The sequence below is a fragment of the Octopus bimaculoides genome, chromosome 3 (assembly GCF_046866305.1).
Source record: "Octopus bimaculoides isolate indiv1 chromosome 3, ASM4686630v1, whole genome shotgun sequence".
NCBI classification, from domain to species: domain Eukaryota; kingdom Metazoa; phylum Mollusca; class Cephalopoda; order Octopoda; family Octopodidae; genus Octopus; species Octopus bimaculoides.
Genome location: NC_142930.1, coordinates 68,726,414 through 68,743,504, shown reverse-complemented (window position 1 = coordinate 68,743,504; position 17,091 = coordinate 68,726,414). Strand labels below are relative to the sequence as shown.

The following is a 17,091-nucleotide window of genomic DNA, read 5'->3' as shown; positions in this document are numbered from 1 at the left end:
ATCGCTTTGTTGGGAAATTAGAGAGATAGTTGTGCTTCCTCTTATTGTATTGGACATCTTTTTGCACATGGTTGTAAATCGAAGCAAACATGCAACCGCATATATATTTGCCTTTCTACTCCAAATATACACAAACGCACATATTTTGAGAGAAAAAGTAAGGGAGAGATTGTTACAGTTGTGTATGAATAATTTGGTGTGCATGTGTATAAGCATACGTCCTTGCGTGAATACTAAGTAACTTGTGGGATCAAAGTTGGTGAAAAAACTCGTTAACTCAAAAAGAAAATACAGGAAGGAAGGAAGGAAGGAAAGAAGAAGAAGAGGTGGAGGAGGAGGTAGTGAAAGATGGGAGGAGGAGAGATGGCGAACGAATCTGATTCAGTGTAATACATAAAAATAATTATTAACGACTATACTTACATTCAGCGATGTAAAATGTTATGTTAAATGATTGTCTCTAGACATTCACAAATAACGGATGATATAACGCTTTGTTCTCTCTTGGATTGGTATTAGTATTATTCTTTGGTTCTTCTTCAAGAGCTGATATATTTGTAGTTGTTACTATTTCGGTAGTTGAAGTATTGTCAGTTCATCCCGATAATCAACAAAATGCTTGTTCTTCCATAAATATGAATTCTTTATCCAATCTCAACGATTGTAGCCTATAGGAGAGAAAATATAAAATAACTGAAGACAAAACAAATTTTAAAGATATAATTAAATTGAAATCTCTAAAATTCAGTAATATTTAATCTGTGTTGATATTTTATAGGCTATTAAGGCAGCGAGCAGGCAGAAACGTTAGCACGCCGGGCAAAATGCCTAGCGGCATTTCGCTCGTCTTCATGTTCTGCGTTCAGATTCCGCTGAGTTCGACTTTGCTTCTCATCCTTTCGGGGTTGATAAAATAAGTACCAAACGAGCACTGGGGTCAATATAATCAACCGACTCCTTTTCCCGAAATTGCTGGTCTCGTGCCAAAATTTGAAACTGATATTTTATAGGCTTTTTCGTCCTGTGTGCAGATGTACTGCTGTAGCTGTCAAATACGTCTTCATGCAGGACCACTCGGCAGGCCTCCACAACGATGGGAGGACGATTTTGTTAAACGATTTAAACTAAAATGGAAAAGAAAGGCGCAATCAAGAAAGAACTGGAAGCGCATTGTGATCAATTGTGTATAACATCTGATAGTGTGGTCGATGCAGTTTTACAGAGATGATGTACAACAAAATGTTTATGATTTCGATGAAGATAAAAAGAAAAAAAAAGCATTGATTATGCTGGCACGGTAACTGATACATAGCGAGAATTAAATAAGTGAGGAATCTATGAGAAAACAAATACTACAAACATAAAACAGACATTATAATACCACAGAAGTAGTTTATGACTAATGTTCCGGGGGCTGCCTGCACAAAAATGATGTGCTACAAACCGATATCTTCACAATGCGTCTTAAAATTACAAAAATACTCCCTCCCCACCATCTCTAATTGTACGTGTGTGTGTGTGTGTATGTCATTATCATCACACTTGGAATATTTTAAAGTACACTAGGTAAACTTCAGTCCTTTCCAATTACTTTAATACAGCGAAATAACCTGTATACACAACGAAAACATGTATACACACACGCATACACTTAGATGTGTATCCTCAAATAAATATATACACACAATACCAGACATACACTGTAATGTATGATCATTCATGTATAAACTAATTTAGAGTGATTATTATTATTACGCAAAATATTTTTATTTCTCCCTTTCAGTTTTTGTTTTCGCTTTACATTAATTTCTCAACTGACCTCTTTTCGACTCAAACTACGTTTTATGTAACATGTATACAGAAATAAAATCAAATTTACTCCACTTTAAATTAATATCGCATTGAAAATGATTATTGTTTATTGTCATTGAATCGCTTTAGTTGAGGAATTTTTTTTTGTTGTTGTACATTAGCTTGAATATGAAGTAAGTTACGTTTACCAGTTTTAGGCCTTCCCAGATTGCAACCGATTACTATAATTGGAGAGATGTCTAATGTCTCGTTGTGAGATGAAACACTGGCTATAGTAAAGACGAAACAAAACAAAACAAAAATACGAAAGATTAGACTTCATTTTTTTTTCAACAACACACATCTTTTTCGTTTGATTTCTAATCCAGGTCATACCAGCACGGGCCATTACTACGTTCCCAATCTTCATGAATAGGCCTGATCTGCAATCGATAATAACCTTTTGAAAGAGAGAAAAATTAAGAAACTTTTACTGTTTGAGTGGTCCATTTATTACTCCTTTCTTTGGCATAATGTTTCCGGTTATTTGTAGCAGCTAGCAAAGCTTGAAATTCGAAGAACTCACTTTTCATATTCGATCAACCAACTGACTACACACCTTGATAAAGGATATACCTCTCTTTCATTTACTTTACTAATGTAACTCAGTGTGCTGTTATGTTATTATTCATCGAGCTTTGATGATTATTAGGAAGTACGTGATTTCGTCTACTTTCATTCAATACATGTGTAACGCAACACAACAGAAACAAGCTAATCAAACAAAAGAAATATTTTACGGGATGAAAACTTGGAAGTTACTCAGCTATGTCAACTGGTTGTTGATTCATTGCTTAACTTGTAACCTAAGTCCTTTTTAGCTTTTGTTAATTTTTGCCTTTATAAGTAAAAACTGACAATAGCTTGCGGGTAACCTTTAAATAGGAAATGCCTGAGAATGTCTACAAGTGTCAGTTCTTGGCAATGATGATTATACAGTGATCAAGGTTGAGAATCACATCATTTTAATAACTGGAATAATTAGTCGGTGAGTTGGCAGAATGGTTAGCACGGCTTTACGTTCTGAATTCAAATTACACTGAAGCCAACTTTGCTTTTCATCCTTTTGGGGAACGATAAAATATGTATCAGTTGAACACTGGAGCTGATGTAAACAACTTACCCCTTTTCCCTTTAGTTTCAGGCCTGTGTCTATAATAGAAAGAATTATTACAAAGGCGGTGAGTTGAATGAATCGTCAGCAAGTCGAAGAAAACGCTTAGCGGCTTTTCATTTCTTCTGCCTCTATACGTTCTGGATTAAAATTCCGCCAAGGTCGACTTTGCCTTTTATTTTTTGGGTGGGGGCGGGGTTTCGATAAAATAAGTACCAGTTAAACACTGGGATCGATCTAATCAGCTTACCTACTCCCCACAAACACCTTAAAATTGCTGGCCTTCGAAACCAGTTACAGGAGTAATTTTTAAATCTATCATTGAACTGAGAAAATTTGATGTTATCAACATTCATAATGGCCATGGAGTGGCAGAATCACTGGGGCAGGAGTTCTCAATATTTTTGAGCTCGTTGTGCGCGGAGATCAAACAAAATATAACTGGTACACTTCGCAGGGAATATTAAAAAGTTCTGGTACACTTCACATGTAAAGATAAAAACACTGGCGCTCTTCGCATGGAAAGTTAGAAATTGCTGGTGCACATCGCATAAAAAGTTAGAAATTGCTGACGCACATCGCTTACATCTTCGCTTGTTAACATTATGCTCAATTAAAATTCTTTAATAATTATAACTCCAGTACTTCCTTACAGTTGTGTCCTTCAAAACCTATAGGGTTACGGTTAGACAAGATGTGGCATACGATTAATATGCTTAAACGTGCCAAAACAATTTTGGAAAGTACATGCACAAAGTTCATGTAACGTAGCTAAAAGAATTTTGTGACTTTGCCAGAGTGGAATATAAAATGCTATTGCGATATGGGAGAACTAAATGGTAAAACAAAATTACTAGTAGCTGAAAACTTATTTACATCCTACTTTTGTTTCCAACATACTGTCCAGAATTGATAATGGTTTTGAAAAAATGTATAAATGGTCTGTACATGGCTGGCTCAACTCTACCTTTGACTCTTCAACAAAGCAATTCGGACCGTGAATAAGGACAATGCCAGCGCATTAGATATCAAAAGAAAAAATATGAAATACCTGATTGCAAGTGTAGAAGAAGGAAACATTTGTATAGTTGTGTCTCAATTTGAAAAGGCTTTGTTGAAAAAACTTGAAGAAAATGAAAAATGCATTGAAAAATTGAAGAAAGGGTTAAACTTTTTTTTTATGAAAGATGTCTCTTATTGGAATCGTTTCAACTCTGAAAGTTATAAGCCTCTGTCTGTCTGCCTGTCTCTCTCTCTCTCCTCCTATGCAGACACACGCACGCGCGCATATATATGTATGTATATAGTATCAGTGCCGCTAAAAACTTATGAAACTTTGCAAGTTGTTAGCAACTTTGTAATATAAAATAAATACTGCTTTGAGTACTCTTATTCTTTGTTGATTTGCAGACACCTTACTACTACTACTACTACTGCTACTGCTGCTGCTGCTGCTGTTGCTGTAGCTACAACAACTACTACAACATGCATATATCATTATCATATATACGTTTCTTAATTATATATACCTTTGCACTCACACTCGCGTGCGCGCGCGCGCATACGTAATATGATTTATAAGTATTCAGCTGTTGGCTTACTTGTCTGTTCCTGTTTAATTTACTCGTGCAAAGGAATTACAATCGCACAATGGGTAATCCTATGCTGGCTCATCAATGCTATGCCCCACATCATTTTAAACAAAGTTCCTTATTCATCCTCACACGAAAGTCTTTACTTTTGAGTACAACCTTCTAAATAAACCTTTGTGAACCAACCTTCACTTTGTGATTTCACCCCCCACTTTCCTTCCTTATTGTAAATATTCGGTCTATTTTGCTATTACATCACTATAAATCCTTACTGAAGCTACAATTTTTTTTTAAATGTGAAACAAATATTAGATCGCCTGGCATGAATATCCAGCTACCCTGTCTTTACTATTTGATATAGTTATAATTTTCTTCATGAATGAATCTTCCAATTCCAAAAAATAAGAGTTTGGGCAATCGAGCAGCAGAGTATCGTTGAACGTTTCATAAACTGTCTCTGCCATTGAGTTATCGTTTAGTCCCTAGTAAGTTCTAACTGATTAGACCTATGATCAAATGCATTCAAGCAAATACGATCTTCTTTTATGGGAGAGTGTGTGCTACATTACATTATCTAATGCGTTCTTACCTTTTGTTTTAAAGAGATAGGGTATGCGTAAAATAAGGGATATTTAGCTGCTAGTTCAGGTATACAGAGATTTTTTTTATGGCTGCCATTGCCTTGTACTTGCGGCCGAATCACAACAGCCAGCATCCAACTCAATAGAGTTCAACGAAGTTAAAGGTTGGTAGAGTAGTTCAGTGATATAAGCAGCACTATAAAATTTATTTGTTTAGCTTTCAGTGCTGGGTTCATGTCCAATGTATTGTTCCTTGGACAGCTACATGAAGAGCAGAGCTGTAGTGGTATCTAAACGACGTAATATTATTGACCATTCGAGAGAGTTTCTTTCAGAGTTCACGAGAGCAAAGAACAGTTCATGGCAGAACTGATAGTGATAGAATGGCTACAATTTTTTTACAGCATTTACGTCTCTTTAGTTTCATATCTACGCATCTTGACTTTTCAAATCATTCCTCCCAAGTTGATAATACAAGTAGTAGTTCACAGTCGATTCAATCAACAGTACCACTTATCTATAGATACATGACCTTTAGACAATGTAAGAAAGTTTAGTCGGAAGAAGAAGGGTTGTGTTTGAAGCTCTCTCAGACTGGGGGGGGGGGGGAGCTTAATATAACATACCACTAGCTAGAATAAATGACGGAATGATCGCAGTTAAAACGCCTTAAAACTAAATTCCATCCTATTTGTCTGTCAATTACCAGGGCTTACCTAGGGTTAAACTACAGTCCCCCTCCCCACATACACACCACTACCACCACCACCAACAACAACAACAGGTTACAAGACTCTCCGTTGTGAAATATACTACAATGAATTAGATAAGATGAAAGATAAAGAACATGTAAAGAAACTCGTCTCGTGAAATTTAGTATCGAGGTAACTGATAAAATCGGGGTCGAATTTGCCTTCCGTCTCGCTGGAGTCCATTAAACATACCAGCAAAATGTTTCTGATCAATTTAATTGGTTGTGCTCCTCCTTTTGAATAATTGTCTCGTTCCTTCAGGCCTACACGAGCTAGTTCTGTATCTCTCGATAGAAAAAAGATGACAATGGATAGCTTCCTAGATTATTAACTAAGATACGAAACCTAGCCCAGGTTTTTCTACCAGTTCCTTTTTATTGTTCTCGGCTTTTGCATTAAGAGATTTATGAGTTTCAACTGTTAACCTGTTACCTTTCGAGTCGATTCAGGACAGATAAAAGACGACCCAAAATCGGTTTTACCCTTTTTAGTCGCTTGATGCATAGCCGAAGAGCATCTCCTTTTCTCCATTTACTTATGGGTTGTCGTCGCGCGACTGTACAACTTTCAACCGCTCTACTTGTCAACACAGATAGGTAAATCCTCTTATTCTCTTTCTCTCTCCTTCCGTCATCTATTCTTCTAGCAGTCAACAAAAGATGAACTGAACTACCTACAGAATGTATAACAGAATGGCAAATAACACTGTATAACATAATTTTTGTCTTTGGGTAGCGACCATTATTTCCTATTTACATATCCCAAGAAATATTTTCTTCAAACTTTGCTTTTGTTACAGTTAATCAAACCCCTAAAGAATCTCTCTAAACACATGGCTACTCCTGCTCATGATCAGAGATACACATATTGTCAACCACTAAGGGACATGCTCAAATGGTTATGGTCAAGCAACAGAGAAGCAAATCTGTGGTATTGAGTAGAATATTTGCTATAACGATATTTCTGCTTCAGCAACTCAGTGCTGAATCTGTTTGAAATGTAATGGAAAAAGGTCAATTTCAAAACATTGAAGTCCATGTCACAAAAGCGAAATTTGAAGGGAATAGTAGTCATTTCCTTTGATTTCTAGATAGAGGCAATTAGGAAATAACACTTATTGACCAAAGTCAAATAAATAAATAAATAATCGAAAAAGTTGTAACTTATACTGTGACGATGAAAATAAAGAACCATTTCAACTGATATTTTTTCTTTCTCTCATTTATTTGCTATACACAATTATTACAATTTAGGCAATACTGACGAGCAAACGTGCACAAAATTATTACAAGATAGAAATTAAAGATGCAAAATTGATAAAACGAGAACCAGTATCTTGTGAAATGAGTTAAATCGTTTAAACGGTTTTTTATTCAATTTAAAAGAAATTAAAAAGAAATTGTCTTAAGAAATCATAAAAATCGTCAAGAGAAATCACAATTATTACTATTATCAAGATGCTGGAGGAAGCTAAAACCGAAATGTATCTATTTTATTAAATTCAAATCTAGCCTGGCCCGATTTTGTTTTTTCAGCCAATCAATTGCGGTTGCTAGAGTAAATATCAATAATTTAGAGCAAGACTTTAATGATTGTAACCCAACACTTTGTTGAAAATCTGTAATTGTGTCTCGGAAAAAGAAAACAAGAAACAAATAGCAATTGTTAAGTCAACGTCTTTTAAAAACAAAAACAATCAACCCAAGCTTAACAAATGACGTGTGGTCGTAGGTGTGCCAAGACAAAGAAAACAGGGTTTTCCTTTTATATATGTGAATAATAAAACGCATTGCCGACTTTAGTATTAAATAGTTGTTTGTGTCATTTGTTTAATAAACTAAATGTAATTTGTAAATGTGTTTAAAAGTACGTGTATGAGTGTTAAAATGTGAATATGTGTCTACTTATCTATCTATCTATCTATCTATCTATCTATCTATCTATCTATCTATCTGTCTGTCTGTCTGTCTGTCTGTCTGTCTGTCTGTCTGTCTTTCTGCTAACCCGCCTCTGTGTGTGTGTGTGTGTGTGTGTGTGTGTGTGTGTGTGTGTGTGTGTGTGTGTGTGTGTGAATGTGACTCGCATACTGTATTACTTTCAATAAAACTTTATCAACACATATTACTGGTAGCAGGTTTGCGTGGCAGAACCAATAAGTGCAGACTAAACGCTTTGCTGTATTAGTGAGTTACGTCCGGGTCGATTTTTACTTTTACGCTATGGGGATTGATAAAGTATTTAGTTAAATATTGAGGTTAACAGTAGCTTAGTTAATGACGTGGGGAGCGGTCTGTCCCGGCCGACGCTTTTATGGGGGCTGCATTTTGGGGTCTGCTCTATAAATCTGCATAGGCTGTATTGGCCCAGAGACTGGGGGTGGAGAGGCCGAAAACTCAAGGTTTGCCCGGTGATGGTGGTGGTGGTGGTGTTAGGGGCACACACTCTAGCTACGACATAGGAGATTAATAGTATTTGCTATACATCCCACTTCAAAAAATATATTGTTGATATAAACAGCTTTTAAAGGCGTTATATGTGTACGTGCATCTAAAATATTTATCTGTGATTATGTAGGTACTAACAAACGCGACCTACACGCAACTCGTTTAAGTATAACAGTTGTTAAGTAACATACGCATCTGTTACGCAAGTGCAAGTGCATCTGTACATAAACCTATACATTAAGTAGCACACTATTCACAAATAGCCTGACTAGCCTAAATTAAACAAAGAAGATTTGTTACTTTTCTGCGTTATTTGATTACAAGCAAGTGATTCTCAAACATTTATACATCCTGTTAAAATGTGATTTCTTTTGCACATTAAATCCTCAGGCATTCACGTCCGTTGGAGAGGTTAATGATTTTTAATGGCACTCCATCGGTTACAGAACAGCCTGCTCGTGAAATTAGCGTGCAGTGGCTGAGCACTCCACAGACACGAGCATCCTTGACGTAGTTCTCAGAGAGATTTAGCATGACATAGAATGTGACAAGGATGACCCTTTGAAATACAGGTACTACTCATTTTTGCCAGCTGAGTGGACTGGAGTAATGTGAACGCTGGGGTAGTAGGTGATGGCCAAATTGTTCATTTGCTTCCCCAGTTCTAAATCAGACCTTTTTATCGCAGCCGAAAGAATTTTGGAAGTGTCAGGAATTTCAGTTTTCTGCCTGACTCAGTTCCGTGATAAATTACCTGATATAAACTAGTGTCCCACCGGCTTAAGAGGTCAAAATCACTGGGCCACTGAGAACAATAACAGCTTAGAATGTGTCATATTACATGCACTGTTATGACTCTTAAAATCATCAGTTGATGTACAATTGACTAACTACAGGACCACACTGTAACATATTGTCAACGTAAGAAATATTAAATACTAGCAGAAATACCCGGCTTTGCCCGGGTTAAAGAGAATAATGAAATCTATAAACGCCGTCTAGACTACGCAACCCTCAACTGTTAGTAGCTACGATACCATATTTCTACATTAATAACTCTCCAATCCATGCCAGCATGGAACATAGACATTAAGTGGAATGCCAGTCTCTCATCTAGGAGGGCCTTGAAATCAATGTTACCAACTGGGGACTATGTGTGTCGCAGTGATAATAAAAAGACCCAAAGGAGGTCTGCAACGAAATAATTTTACTCAACACTTTGCAAGTGAATCAGTGGAGGCAAAGATGCGTCTCATTTACTTGACAATTTATGCACCACATTGCAGAAATCCCAATGTAAGTATATCTGAAAGGGTAGTCTTACACTGTTGTACCGTTGAATTACAAATAATGCTCATCTGTTATGTTCGGGTTAAAATTTCATCAACATCAAAAATATATGAATTTTCATGGGAGTTATGGCCGTTATACATAGAATATAATTTCCAAATTTCATAAAGACCCGTTCAGTACTTTTGACGTAGTTTTGGATAAGAAAACAAATGACTAATGTGTGTGTTTGTGTGCATGTGTTTGTGTGTGATGGGTGTATATATGTATAGATATCTGTATACATGTATATATATATGTATATATGTGTACATATTACATGTACATCTATATATATATATATATATACATCTACACATATGTATACATATACATGTATGCATATAGATCTATATCTATATATATCTATGCATATACGTGTACATATACATGTATATGTATACATATACATCTCTTTCTCTCTCTTTCTCTCTTTCTCTCTCTTTCTCTCTTTCTCTCTCTCTGAAAGTATCTGTAATTACAGTATCGAAATGTGATTGTTTCAGTTAGTGGAATAACGTGTACATATACATCTGTATGTATACATATACATCTCTCTCTCTCTCTCTCTCTCCCTCTCTCTCTCTCTTTCTCTCTTTCTCTCTCTCTCTTTCTCTCTTTCTCTCTTTCTCTCTCTCTCTTTCTCTCTTTCTCTCTCTCTCTGAAAGTATCTGTCATTACAGTATCAAAATGTGATTGTTTCAGTTAGTAGAATAGTTTCATTTTTAAAGTGAAAGTATTTGACATGAGTGTTTTTGTTTCACTTTTGACACGTAATACTTAAATAGTGGAGGAGATATTATGTTGCCGTGGGCTCGAACTCTGCAAGAAGTTAAAAAATTTTTTGACTAAAACACAACTGGAACCCTAAGTAAGGCATCTGTAAAATTTGAATGAAATTGGTTGCGTAGTTCTCGAGTTTTAGGGATTCACACAGACAGACAGACAGACAGACAGACATTCTCATTTTTATATATATAGATTGCTACAGGACTACTAATTAATATTAAGATTCGTAATCGTTTCGCTAATGTTACAATAGCATGACTTTAGCGTGACTGCTGGTTTGCAAGATAATCTAAATTTGTTTTTAACTTTTGCTTTCAAATATGGACAACAAAAAGTTTAAGAAAAAGAGAAAATTGAATGAAAGTGAAGCTTCAGTTATTGAGACTAGAATAAAGTTGAAAATAGAATTCAAAAAACAATAAAGAATTAACTCCACGTCGTGATAGATTACGGTGCATACATCAAGGGCTGGTCCCCGGGGATCTCCATCATTTGGAGAGCCTCCAGAAGAGTTATTTAAAATATTACTGAGAGCCTCACGGTATTTGTAGCTCAGAGACCTACAAAATCTTAACCCGGCTCTGGCTCCACGCTAGATTTAACAGCTGACTGTATTCAACGCGCATATTCTAGTTTTATTGGTGGCAATGGTACCGGACCATAAAATGTCCATTACGCGTGATTAAGTAAATATTCACTGTGGTATACTTATTCTTAACACATGACAAGAACAGTTTTCAAGTATTGTGCAAGTTCTCCAGCCTGTTATATTATGAGTCACAAAATGATTTTACCATCATACCTTTTCATAAAGCATATCAAGTAGCATGATTTTGCGAAGAGTCATATTACCATGCATGTTGCACAGAAATGCTGAAGTAGATGTGGCAAACATTATGGCTATCAGACGAAAACCGAAAAAGAGCATTATACATTAGTTTGACGATGCTGTGAAACAGCTGATAGAGGAAAATCGAAAGAAAGCACATCCAGTACTCTCAACCATTTAATTATGGGGTTTTCGGGAAAAAATCACGACTGAGAATATACAAAGCCTCATTGAAGTCGAAATAAGACGTTGGAAAATCATTTAGAAAAATCTTTTAGTTGACCGTTACATTTCTACCCGAAGGGGAAAACGGGTTGATCAAATTGTATGAAGAAATTAGAGGATATTGTTTCTGTGGTCAAAGTTCCACCTGGATTTTCAATTGATGACTAATGAAAGAGCTGATCTCTCTGGGAAGCAGGAATTTTCACATGACATACCCTCTTTTGACACAGTTGGATTAATAATATCACTCAAGAGGAATTCTTTGACCTGACGACACAAAGTGAATTGGATGCAAATATCCAAAAGTTGCATTTGTTTATCGGCCTACACATAAACTAAATTTTGTTGTGAGTAACTTTAATGTTGACCCTGACATAAGTCATGTTAGAGACTCTGTCAAAGCTATCAATGATTTGTTTTTCATGAGAGACCAAAGACATCTCTTATTCCAAGTATGGCAATACTTGGTAGAACATATTAGACTGAAAATTGTAAGTTTTTTTCAATTAACTTTGAAAAAACTTTTAACTAGTTACGTATGTTATTTTCTACAGCTTCAAATAAAACAAGCCTCTAACACAAGCTCTTCAAACTTTTCAATCTGATGTAACGAATGTAAACAATCATATCTAAGGACTCTTAAATGTGTTACATAATCCCAAACCAAAGCAGAACAATTCAAGGAAGTTTTTTTTTCAAATAAAAAAATTCAACAACTGACAAAAAAAAAATTAATGATGAGCCAACCCTTTCCTGGCATTATGGTTGACAGAGAATTCCGTTCCAACGTTAGTGGCTCAACTGCAGTAAAATATTTTCGTAGGTCAGTCCGTGTGCCATATTTACTTACACTTCATATCATTATTGGAAAACTAATTTGCTGCAAAAAAATAAGCAAACTTTCAGTTTCTATTCACTTATTCACAAGAAATAGCGAAGCCTACAAAAGAAGAATTACTGAAGAAGTTTGTTAAGATCATTAAACTGAACTGAAATTGAAGACTTGGAAGTTGAAGTAGTCTCTTGATTTAGTTTTAAATCTGGTTGGAAAGGAACAAAGAAGACAATGGTTGTGGATATGGACTTCAGGACTCGCTCAAACGCGATGATCACGATGATATTTTCCTTTTAAACATGCTCTACCATTATCCCAAACAGTTTTCACAGTGGAGAAGCCCTTTCGCATTATGAAAAAAGTAAAACCCTGGTTAAGCTAAAAAATGGCAGATAAACATTTATTTGAATCCAATACGATTTTAGTTTTATTCCATAAAGTTCTTCTAAAATGCAAAAATAAAAAAAACAACTTATATAATAAAACTGTAAATTGATAGTTAAACCGTGAACAGAGAGAGAGAGAGAGAGAGAGAGAGAAGGAAGGAGGGAGGGAGGGAGGGAGGAGGGAGAGAGAATGAGCGAGAGAGAGAGAGAGAGAGAGAGAGAGAGAGAGAGAGAGAGAGAGAGAGAGAGAGAGAGAGAGGACGGGAGATAAATCTATTTAAGAGATAATAATTCAACTATGTTACAAACAACTCGACAGCAACCAATCGAACGCTCTTTGGTTGCTGTCGAGTTGTTTGTGTGTGCAGCACCAAGGCTCAGACAAAATCTAATAAAATCTACCGCTGTCCTTCAATACACATTTGGAAACAGTGAATATTGCCCTTTGCATTAAGTTATAATACTTTTTTTTTACAAGATATACTAATGATTAACATTTATATTTAAATGAATTGACCTATCTGTGACACCACTAGGTCAACTAGTTAACTCAAATTATAATTAAGTCAGCACAAAGAGAACAAAGAGAGTAGCTGAACTTCTCAAACGACTTCTTCTGACCAGAGGTTCCACTCTAGTATTCTTTCATCTTGTAGTATTTCTAGTTTTCTTTCCATTTTACTGTAATTAATCTGTTTATATCATGTTTGAAAATTATTTCATCGTAACTTCCTTTTCTCCTTTGTTCTGCCTTTTTCTTCTCTTTTTACTATTTTCGTTGTTTGAAATTTAAATGTCGGTTCACTTTTAAGAGCGAGAAAGGAAATTCTGTAAGTTTTCTCTGTAATCTATATTTTTTTTCTTGTTTTAGCTAATATGCTGAGTAATTTTTGTTGTTATAACCTTTGACTCGAACCTAACACTTTACAAACTGGTAATATGTATTATGTGGCTTATTCGTTGCTTTAGATAATTGAAAATGCCCATTTACTACCTCCCAAATAATAAGACACAGTCAGACGAAAGTTTTACAATGCAAATATTTAGAAAAACGCCATATTGATTAAAGCAACAAAATGACCAATGAACGATTCAATTCTCAGTTAGGACAACTGTAAGGTTTTATAGTTTTGTGATTAGAAGTTAATGCAACTATTCTGTTCAGGCGGTAAACAATAGCTCAATAAGCAGTTTGAGTAAAACATTAGAAATTTTATCTTACTAAGACCTTCAGAAACAGTGAATCGGATTTCAAGATAATTTTTATATCTTTTTCCCAGTTGAAGCAGTGAATCTTTATGAATAACTTTTATCTCTTTGGTGTTTAACGTTAACAGTGATAGATTAACCATATTATATACAGCCATACTTCAATAAACACTTTCTCATTGACCCAGGAGTAAATTATTTACGCTACGATAGACGGTTCCTTGCATTCATTGCTAAGCTAGTCTTATAAGCTCAAAAGCAAGCAGTGTTTCAACCAGTAGTTCTTTCTGTCGATACTAATATATAACTATTGATGTGTAGGCACAGGATGTCGTTTCTCGTGCTTCAAAAATTATTAATATTATTATTACATACTATTTATGATATTTGTCATTACTTAGGAAACTTATTCGCGCGCGCGCAAACACATACACACACGCGCACACACACACACACACACACACAATTAGTAAGCGCCACCACTGTACATTGTACAGTAATTAATTCCATTCATAGTTATTTTCCTTGTTCATTGCTTCCTTCACAAGTTGTTTTTCGCATTTGAAACCAACAAATTTCGCACTCGCAGAAAGTTTCTAGTATTTACATTTGCTTTTAAGGCGGCGAGCTGGCAGAATCGTTAGTACGCTGGGCAAAATGCTTCGCAGCATTTCGTCTGTCTTTACGTTCTGAGTTCAAATTCCGCTGAAGTCGACTTTTGCTTATATCCCTTCAGGGTCAATAAATTAAGTACCAGTTGAGCAATGGGGGGAAAGGGTGTCGTTGTAATCGACTTACCTCTCTCCCGAAATTGCTGGCCTTGTGCCAAAAATTGAAATCAATATTTATATTTGATTTTTAAATATGTTGAATTGATCGAAAGCGACCATTTTATGAGCTTATTAAAAGTGCAACGTCATTTAAACAGATGAATTCGTTGTACCTATTTGCGCATTCAATTTTTAAGCTATTTTTACCCCATAGCAATTATGACACGAGGTGGTTAAAAAATACCATATAATGAATCAATCATACATTAAAATTGATTTCACTGGAGTAAAAGCAGAGCAAGAAGACTTCCTACAATGTGTTGTGTGTCATCAAACCTTTCAATCTAGCCAAGCTTTCTGAAACGGCATTTCTCAATTAATGACCCAGAAAGCATTTAATCTGAAAATTTTGGAACTTGACTTGATTGAGGAGATATAGCAACAAAATGAAGCGCTGATTAAAATTCGAAACGTCGATTAATTTGCCGTTCCTATTATGTTAACCAAGGCTGCTCCTCTTGCTGTTTTCCCCCAAAGAAGCGCAGCATTCAATGATCCGTTCTGTATAGAGTGAAGGTGTAACAGGGCCCGAAATACACCGAAGTATAGGAATACAGTAGTTTTAGCCACTACGGAATTAATGATCGAAAAGTGTCACGCATCAAAAAAGAAGTTGAACGCCTCACCACATCCTGTGCTGATGGGTTCTGTTGTAAAGATGAATGATTGTTGACAAGCCGGCGCATAACATGCAAATTTAGTTACGGTTCTGTCTGCTCTGAAATCATCTTTAACAGACTTGGCTTTAATAAAGTTTTGCATGATGAGTCCCTAAACAACTCATTGAATTACATATATAAGATCATTTCTGAATTATGCTAACGACTTTTGGATCACGGTTGTAATGAAGGTGAAACCTTCCAGTTAAATGGTCACTGGTGACAATATTATATGTGCATTACGGATAATTTTACAACTCATACTCGTGTGTGTATGTGTGTGTGTATGTCTGTGTGTCCGTGTGTGTGTGTGTGTGTGTTAGATATTATAGAATGCTAAAAAGTGAAGGTAAAATACAAAAATAAAGCGAAAAACCGGAAGTGATGACAGTAACAAAAAAGGACAAAGTGTACATTTCATTTACATACTACAGCTGACACCGCGTCTACAGGTACATGGGATTATTGTTAACAGCTTGCATTAAATGTATTAAATGGTATTAATATAACAGTTGAAGTACTTTTCAATATATTTCCCTCAGCAAATAGTAAAATATCTATTCCATGACTTGCGGCTCCTTACACGTTCGCATACATACGATCGCTGACAAAGCTTCATACATCTGATTGGGTGATAGAAATTATCTCGTGAAGTTGTTAACCGCTCACTGTATTTAGGGTATCTAAATGATTATTTCTGCTAATTGGTACAAGGTCTGATTTTTGAGGGTGGGGACTAGTCGATTACACTGACCCCACTACTTGACAAGTACATTATTTTATCGACCTCGAAAGGATGAAAAGCAAAGTCAACCTCGGCGGAACTTGAACTCAAAACTTTAAGAACGGAGGAATACCGCTAAGTATTTTCTTTGGCATGCTAACGATTCTTCCAGCGCGCCACCTTAGTGTATTTAGATAATCCTTTCTACTATAGGCATAAGGGCTGAAATTTTGAGGGAAGGGAACAGCTGATTTCATCGACCCAGTACATGATTGGTACTTATTTTGCCGACACCAAAAGGATGGAAGACAGACATTATTAATACGTAAACTGAGAAGGCGGCGAACAGGTAGAATCGTTAGCACGCCGGACAAAACGCTTTGCGTCATTTCTTCCGTCTCTTTACGTTCAAGGTTGAAATTCCATCGAGGTTTGGCTTTATCTTTCACCCTTTTGGGGGTTGACAAAATAGAATGCTAGTCAAGTACTGGGCTCGATGTAATCGACTTATCCCTGCCCCCTAAATTTCAGGTCCTGTGCATTTAGGAGAAAGAATTTGTAGAGGCGGCAAGCTGGTAGAATCGTTAGCGAGTAGGACCAAATGCTTTGCGGCATTTCTTCCGTCTTCACTTTCTGGGTTCAAATTCCACTGAGATCGACTTTACCGTTCATCCTTTCATTCATTGGAATAATGTACCTGTCAAATATTAAAGTCAATCAATATACCCAACCTGCCCCCTCCCATAAATATTACTGACCTTGTGCCAGAATTAGAAAGAATTAATACGTTGATTATTCCTTTCTACTCTAGGCACAAGGCCCGAAATTTTTGGGGAGGGCCAGTCGATTAGATCGATCTCAGTATGCAACTGGTACTTAATTTATCGACTCCGAAAGGATGAAAGGCAAAGTCGACATTGGCGGAATTTGAATCAATACGTT

At 36.0% G+C, this 17,091-nt stretch overlaps 1 protein-coding gene across 3 annotated transcripts in view; it reads right to left on the bottom strand.

Annotated features, from left to right (window-relative positions):
- The window catches only part of LOC106882651 (uncharacterized), a 138,977-nt gene that overhangs the window by 31,697 nt on the left and 90,189 nt on the right, over nt 1-17,091 (bottom strand). For all 3 annotated transcript variants that reach the window (XM_014933398.3, XM_014933399.3, XM_014933397.3), the window contains exon 2: nt 424-668. The gene's annotated coding sequence lies outside the window, so the exon portion shown is untranslated. The remainder of the gene's footprint in view (nt 1-423; nt 669-17,091) is intronic.